The 7,839-nt window shown below is 37.1% G+C and overlaps 1 long non-coding RNA gene across 1 annotated transcript; it reads right to left on the bottom strand.

Annotated features, from left to right (window-relative positions):
• LOC141577688 (uncharacterized) lies at nt 1–4,032 on the bottom strand. Its single transcript, XR_012506929.1, has 3 exons — nt 3,897–4,032; nt 2,448–2,630; nt 1–135 (listed from the first exon to the last, which is right to left on the bottom strand). It is a non-coding gene; the product is annotated as an uncharacterized LOC141577688 (long non-coding RNA).
• Between the last annotated feature and the right edge of the window lie 3,807 nt (nt 4,033–7,839).

Genomic DNA, 7,839 nt, shown 5'->3' with positions numbered 1-7,839 from the left:
AGGTGGAGACCCATGGGAGAGTCCACTGGGGTCAGCGCTGGGTGCCAGGGGTGTTTCAGCATCTTGTCTATGTCCCAGGTTATGAAAAGCAGAGCACTGATGATGTCCAATAGGGAGATGACCAAGTACCAGAACCTGCAAATAGAGAATTGAGGTTTCATATTGCCTTTCAACACTGAAAACCTGAGCCAAGTACAGTATTTTTTTCAAGTTTTGGCTACATATTCAGAAAGATATGAGCCTTATACTTTTTGCTTATCTAAAAATAAGGCAGGATTTCATAGGATTTGCAACTGGGTTAAGACAAACTTTAGGGACATTAAAAGTGGTGTCTAGGTTTCTTATGTTTTCATGGGAAAATGTTAAGTGTATACAGACTTTCACATTAAATTTTTTCCTGGAACATGTACTTTGAATAATAAGCAATTATATTCTGATCTCAATACCATGTACTATTTATAGGTAGAGCTCTGGGAATTTAAAAAATCATAACAAAATCCCAACAGATATTCATTTTATATGACATTGGGGTTGTAACATGTGAATGATTGCATAGAAGAAAGAAACCCTCCAGCAAACTTTCCTGAAATTGTGTGGGTGATGGAACAGAAAACATAATAAATATAGAAAAAAAGTGAAAATACAGCTTTTAAAATATATTTAGGGGAGATGAAGTTTAATCATATAAAAGCTTCTGGAAGAGTGTGTGTGTGTGTGTGATATATATAATTGTATTAAGAAAGCACATTTGTGAGAGGTAGGATTACAGGTACTTGTAAAAAATGTGGTTTAGTAGTGTTTAGGAGCATGGATTCAAAAATAAGACTGATCCGGGTCCAAGTCCTGTCCCCTGGAAACCTGGTTAAATTCTGTGGCTGAGCAAAGTTACACAGCTCCTGGGGGTACTCTTTTCACTGTATTTGATATGAGTGGCTCTTGGTAGAATAGTGTGCTGTGACAGTCATGGTACACCTAGCACTTAAGAACGTTATGAGGATTATATAAGAAATGAGTATAAAGTACCAGACTTATGCTCAGTAATTTCTCACAAATGATTATATTATTGTTTATTTTTGCCTATTTTTCTTGCAGAACTTCTAAAAGATGTCATACATTATTTTTGTAAAGAAAAATAAAAACAAAATAGACCTACAAAAGTATCGGGCATGGAAGTTTACTTTTATAATACATAGGGCAGGGGAGGGAGACATTTCTATTACAAAAAGCTAAAATTTTCCCCCCAAATTTTTCCTACACTGATTTTTTCCCATTATTTCATCAGAAAATGCAAGTGAGGGTAAGGTTGATTGGGCCTATCAGCACTATCTATATGAGGTTTATGTTGAAGGTAAAAATCAGTACATTGCTTATTTGTAATCATATAGTATGGAGTAGGTCTTTGTAAATTGAACATTAAATTAAGAAATATTTATTCCAGTCATATCTCTTCTGTTATACTGAAACCATAATTAACTATAGCCATAATTATTGCATCCCATTTGAAAAAAATTAATTCCAGCCATAACTAACCCTTTGTATTTGAAAAGAAATGACATTTTGGAAGATGGTAAATTTAGGGCAGCTACACATTCTTTGCTGCCCCTCCCACTGAGAAGTGAAGGTTACTTCCCCTGCCTTGAAACTGGGCTAAATTTAGTGACTTGTTTGACCAAGAGAAATGTAGGAGAAATAACTTTCTGGGACTTCCAAGGCTATGGCATAAAGGACCCTGCAGTTTCTGCCCCAGCCTTTTAGAATACTCGCTTTGGGAGAAGTTGGCTGCTGTGTAAGAAATCTGACTACCTTGGGACCACTGCACCATGATGAAACCCGTGGTGACCACATGGACAGGCTGTATGTAGAAAAAGGGAAGGTGTGTAGGCAGCCCAGCTATGTCAGCCATCCTTAGGTGTCAGACACAGCAAATGAACCACCTTAATAGACGTATGAGCTCAGGTGATGTGACAGAGAGAGAACTGAAGAATCTAACCAACAGCCAGAGTGAAATCTAGACATGTGGCTCCAGTAGAGGAGTTCCAGCTATCTCCAGCCAGTCAAGCCATCCAAGGTGAGGCCCCGTACGTCTTAAAGAAACGCACCACCCCCACTGTAGTCTGCCCAATTCCTGACCCACAAATGATGACTGCAACGGAAGGTATTGTTTTATGCCTCTTAAGTTTTAGGGAGGTTTGATACGCAGAAATAGATAACCAGAATAGAACCCGTATGTATAAATCAGAGGCACTTCAAGTAGATTTACTACTAATCTATGTAACTGTCCTTCTTTTCCATGAATCACACACTCCTAAACCAGTCATTTACCAAAACTGAGCCGAATGTATAGTCACAAAAACTTGCTACATGGGTGATCACAACATAAGCAGCAAACTAATGAAAAGATCCAACATATGTTTTTCTAAGTATCAGTCGTTGCCACGTGTTCTTACCAAAGCAAACTCATGAGCTATCCTTCCATCTGGAGGCAGTTTTGCACCAAAACCTGCAGCTGGGAACATTCTATCACCGTCACAATCTTGAACGGTCTCCCCCACTGCTGTCAGCGCCGCACCGCAGGTGTGCAGTTTTGACAAGGATTCGTGTAGTGGAGAGAAGGGGGCTGGGCAGGTTGCCTGATGACAGAAAAAATACTTCAAACATAAGTGATCAAGCTAAAGATGTAATTTTTGGACATTTTTCTTGATGTCTATTTCAGATTGAAGTACTAAAAGTTATGTTTTTCTGCCTACATTCATAGTATGTTAAATAGTTTCTTTTGGATAGAGATTGACATAGTGGTATTTATTACATTAGACCAGACATGTAGAAAGTTTCTCAAATATATGCTAAGCATATGCAGCTTTTTCTCAAACATTTCTTCTCATTGTCAATGCCGTAGGCTATTCTTGAGTTTCAGTCTCAGAAGAAGGGTAAGAGTACTTTTGTTAATCTTGTTTTATTGTAATCTTTATTTTTTTGCCTATAGTCGAAGGCCCCAACTGATTTAATGGGCTTCAGTTATTCTGAAGCCTTCTTAAAGTTGTATCAGAAATAGAAATTTATTAAATACTAAGCTATATCTTAATTTAATCACTTAAAAAGAGAAGAGCATAATGATTTTGAAATTCATGCTAGTTAATTACCAAGATCTGAAAAAAGTATTCAGTTTCTAACTAGATATTAAGCTAGGAGCCCAAAGCCTCAAAGTCAAGTCTTGCCATTTCCAGGACGACAACTATAAAAGCCTGTAGTAAACCCCACCGCAGTGGTTACTGGGAAGACAAAATAAGATTATGTACGAGGAAGTGATTAAAAATTATGGAGCACCATAGAAATGCAAAGTTTAGCTACTAATGCTATGATTGTGTGGGTCATCCACAAGGCTCTGAATTTTCAGTATGCTCTGTTGTGGGATATTGCATTTGAATAAAGGTGAATTTGAGAGAGAAAGTAATTCATGTGCTACCACTTCAACACACTGAGATTCACATTCACTTGCCCTAATTACCAGCACAAAGGCAGCCTCAAAGTCCACTTAGTTTCTGAAGTGAAGGTGGAAATTCAATGGGACTTGTCATAGCTCATAAAGCGCAATTCTGCATTAAAATATTGCCTGAAGAAGGAAAGCCTCAAGGCATAGTTCTTTTCTGACAGGGAAAAAATAGTAATAAGGCCTTGAGATCCAAAGGAAAACAAAATGAAGGAAAGATCTCCCTTTGGTTTATAATGCATATAATTGTACCCAGAACATTTTTGGTTTAAAAATAATTCATTGCGTAAATGCATATATATTTCCAAAGCGTTACCAGCATTCAAGGGCTGTTTCCACATGACAGAATTTCTAAAATATGCATCCTTTGACCAAGATGAGCCTTAATGTTCCCCTCAGCTGGACTAACCTTTAGAAAGATTTCTCCTGACTCCAGGCCCTTGACCTCTTATTTCTCGGAGCATAGACTTCAGGAAACTTGGAATTGCACATTGTTTCTCTGCTCCTTTGAGATGCAGATCTTCTGTAATCCTGGAGTGTCTTTCTCGGGGCCCTGGGAGCTGGCCCTCTGACGTGTAACCATCAAGGAAGGGAGCCCCTGGTCTCTGGGAGAGCTGGGGCCTAACAGCAGCAAGAGGGACTTAGTAACCGCAGCAGCCTGATCACCCAGGCCAGCTCCCCACCATCAGCCCTCAGCGCTTTCCCGCTAGTTCACCACAGCACTTAAAAACCCTCTCACCGTTTGTTCTGGAAGAGCGGAATTCAGGTTCTCTCTTCTGTTGCAATAGCTTCAGTCTCTATTGCAAAAGTCCTGAGTCAGGTCTTCCTTAGCCATTCATCTGGTGCAGTTTTCCTTTGACCCTTCTTTCTAAGATAGGGATTTTGCTTCTTGGTTAAAAGCCCACTGGAGACAGAGCTAAACATTACCACTACTTGGCTAAGTGGTTCTTTGACACAACTCTCAAATATAAGAACTGTTACCCAATGGTGGCAATATGCAAGTAATCCTGTTTCTCTAAGAAAACCACAATTTTCAAAGTTAAGATAAAAATTCCACTAATACCCCACGTATCTAAACATCTTAGCCTATCATGTGTAGCAGAGCTCAGTCCTACCTGTTCAAAGATGTTCTTTCCAGCATCTTCATCCTGCCCAATCTCTTCACTATTCCACTAGTGATATCTTCCTTTCCATCCTTACCTTTCAGTTTGCCATTGTGTCCTGAGATTCACTTTCTCCTCCTCCAGCTTGGGTCTTCTCACATGCATTAGACAACCTTTCTTATTTATTCCAGCTCTTGTTGTCTTTCCTCACCTACTCTCATGTGCTTGTGTTCTGCACCACGAAATTCAGCAGTTCTTTGAATCTGGGACCTGTTTGTACCACATCTGTTTCAGGAGCAGTGCATATGAGAAATGAACTTGTAGTAGGTTGGTAACACTGGGTTGTCAGCGAATAACAATAAGAATTATGAAAGTCTGAAATCCTACATGAACTTACTTCAGATCTCACTTAATCTCTTTAATAAACCTATGACACGGTTACTTTTATTACACCCACTTCTCAGATTAAATAACTTTCAGATTAAATAACTTGCCTGAATCATATAGTAATAATGGGTCAAACTAGAATAGAAATCTAGGCAGACTTCATGGGCCTTACTCTTAGCTATAACTCTTTTCTTACGGATTTTGTAATATTTTAAACCCTGAATACTATCAAACACGTCTGATTTTGTTTTAGAGGTACACTATGCCTTAATTTAAAAATTCACACTTGAATAGGCTCATTTTTAAAAGTTTTATTGAGATATAATTCATATAACATAATTAACCCATTTAAAATGTATAATTCAACGATTTTAAGTATATTTACAGATATGTACAATGATCAATACAATTTTAGAAGATTTTCATTACCTCAAAAAGTGTACCTATTTACTATCATTCCCTATCACTCCATCCAGCCCAGCACTAAACAATGGCTAATCTACTTTTTGTCTCTATCAATTTGCCTATTTTGGACATTTCATGTACAATAGAATCCCATTATATGTGAGGTACTGTGACTATCTTTCACTTAGCAGAGTGATTTCGAGGTTCATCTGTGTTGTAACGTGTCAAACTTCATATTTCACTCCTGTTTATTGCTGTATAGTATTCCATTATATGAATATACCTCATTTTAAAATCCATTTATCAGTTGATGGACATTTGGGGTGTTTCCAAATTTTGGCTATTATGCTGCTATAAACATTCATGTACAAATTTTTGTGTGGACATATGTTTTCATCTCTCTTGCATATGTGTCTAGTGGAATTGCTGGGTCATATGGTAACTCTATGTTCAACAACTTTAAAAACTGCCAAAGAGTTTTCCAAAGTGGCTGCAGCATTCTACATCCTCAGCAGCAGTATAAGAGGGTTCCAGTTTCTCCATATGCTTGTCAACACTTGTGACCTGACTTTTGGATTATAATTATCATAATAGGTGTGAAATAGTATCTTATTATGGTTTTAATTTGTGTTTCCTGTTATATAAGTATGCCAAGTACCTTTTCTTGTACTTACTGGTCTTTGTATATCTTCTTTGAATAAATGGAATATCATTTTAATTGGGTTATTTGTCTTTTTTGAGTTATAAGATTTCATTACACATTCTAGATAAAAGTCCGTTATGACATACTTGATCTGCTAATATTTTATCCCATTCTGGGATTTGTCTTTTCACTTTATTAACTACATTCTGTGGCACACAAAAAAGTCTGAATTTTGATGGAGTTCAATTTACTTATCATTTGCTCTTGTTGCTTGTGTGTTTGGTGTCATATCTAAGAATCAACTGTCAAATCCAACGTCGTGAAGGTACATCCCTATGTTTTCTTCTAATAGTTCTATACTTTTAACACTTACATTTAGATTTTGGATCTATTTCATATTAACTTTGCATACGATGTTAGCTAAGGATCTAACCTCATCGTTTTGCATGTGGCCACCCACCTGTCCCAGTGCCATTTTTGAATAGACCCTCCTCTGACTGAATTGTCTTGTAATCTTCTCAAAATCAGTTAACCTTAGATGCATGGGTTTATTTCTATTTCAGTGATCTACGTATCTATCTTTATGCCAGCCCAACACTGTCTTGATTACTGTTGCTTTGTAGGAAGTTCAGAAAATGAGGAATATGAATCTTCTTACTTTGTTCTTCTTCCAAATCTGCTTTGGTTCTTCTGTGTCCTTTTGAATTCCAGACAAATTTGGGGGTCAGTTATTCATTTCTTCAAAAAAGGCCTTTCAGATTTTGACAGAGTTTAAAGTAAGTATTGCCATCTTAACAATGTTGAATTTTCTCAACATGCTTTCCACTTTTTTAGATCTTTAATTTCTTTCTAAAATTTATCAGAATCTAATTTTAGGGTATACGTTTTGCACTCACTTTGTTAAATTTATTCCTAAGTACTATTCCTTTTGATACTATTGTATGGAATTGTTTTCCTAATTTCATTTCACAAGAGATGTCTCTTGCCTGAGTATTCATAAAACTATCACACATAAGTCTTTGAAAGATTTTGCTTAGGAAGCATTATTTTAGCTGTCTTTTTATGTTTTGAAAGCAGACAGCAGGATTTCAAGAAACCCAGATAGGAATACTATAGAATACTATAACAAGGCATGCCTGCCAAATGTCACAAGTCAGTTTTTGGCTGCGACCACTGTAATAAAGACAGGTTTCCAAGAGAAAAACAAGCAGAAGTTTATTAACATGTACAGCTCATGTATATATGGGAGATACCCAAGGAAAAATGAGTAATTCAAAGAGACAATTTAGAATTGCAGCTTATATAGTGTCTTCAACAAAGAATAAATTTGTGGAGAAATGACAGGACAGCAGAAAGAAGGTTCAGGCCTCCAGGGGTTGAAATAAAGGTTGTTTAGTAAAATTTCTTATGCAGATTCCTCTGGTTCCAAAACTCAGAAGGATAGAAAGAAAATTATTTGTCCTCCCCTGTAGAGCCCAGGAGGATGGAGGAAAAATCTTTTTCCCCTTATGGGAAAATGGGGTGTCTAATGGTGTGATTAACTTTTGTCTTTTTTGGTAGAAATGGGAGAAGGAATGGCTGTGAAAATGTATGTCCTACTTTTAAGCAAATAAGGGAAGGTGGGAGCTTTTCTTTTATCCTCAGCTCAGAGTTCTTATGCCCAAATCATACATCTGGGAGTGGCACACTCTGCTACACTTCAGTTCAAAAGCTGACTCTATGAAATAAGCCACAAAGCAAATTAACAGGAGAATAGATTCACAACTTTATTATTTTTAATATTGCATACACAAGGAGTTTCACAGGAAAAAAAG

Source organism: Camelus bactrianus, chromosome 5, assembly GCF_048773025.1.
Source record: "Camelus bactrianus isolate YW-2024 breed Bactrian camel chromosome 5, ASM4877302v1, whole genome shotgun sequence".
Lineage (NCBI taxonomy): Eukaryota > Metazoa > Chordata > Mammalia > Artiodactyla > Camelidae > Camelus > Camelus bactrianus.
The sequence above is the reverse complement of the archived record's forward strand: the minus strand, read 5'-3'. Positions and strand labels throughout refer to the sequence as shown.